Raw genomic sequence first — 697 nt, forward strand, 5'->3', positions numbered from 1 at the left:
TCTAAATCTAGCTAAGAAAGAGAATAAAAAGGTTCAAAGGATTCTCTCAAATACTATATGTGTGGTTGAACCAGTTTACAAGGTATGCATCACCTGATTTGCAAGTGATTAACTGGTGAAAAGAAGCGTGGTAGTCTACACTCTTGACCGGTGTACCCCATGATGTATATATCCTCAACTGGCCAACACAAGAAAAAGAATATATAATAATGATCAAGCATATGTATGATTGGACAATAAATTTCGTTGATCATTCTGGAAATCATTAAAGAAAAGAATCGGGATCATATGCCCTTATAATTAATTATAATATGCAATTATGCATCATAAAGGTATAAACTTTTAATTTAAAGATACAAACTTTATACGGGATTTACATAAAATATTTTTATACACATCGAGTCAATACTATGATCAAAGAGACTATTTTTATCAAATGAGTCAATACCGTATCGGAGGCTATACCGGTTTGGCCTGTGGTACGATATATTTCGGATACCGGTTAATACCGGTGTACCGTTTCGGATTTACCGCTATTTTTTATATTTATAAATAAATAAATATATATATATATGTGTGTGTGTGTGTGTGTGTGTATTATAATAAATATAAAAGTTTATCATAAAACATTTCCTTAATTCAAAACTAATTATTCATGGTTTTAGACTTTAGTATCAATTAAAAAAAAAAAAAAAAA

Source organism: Quercus suber, unplaced genomic scaffold (assembly GCF_002906115.3).
Source record: "Quercus suber isolate HL8 unplaced genomic scaffold, Cork oak 2.0 scaffold_25, whole genome shotgun sequence".
In the NCBI taxonomy this organism is placed as follows: Eukaryota; Viridiplantae; Streptophyta; class Magnoliopsida; order Fagales; family Fagaceae; genus Quercus; species Quercus suber.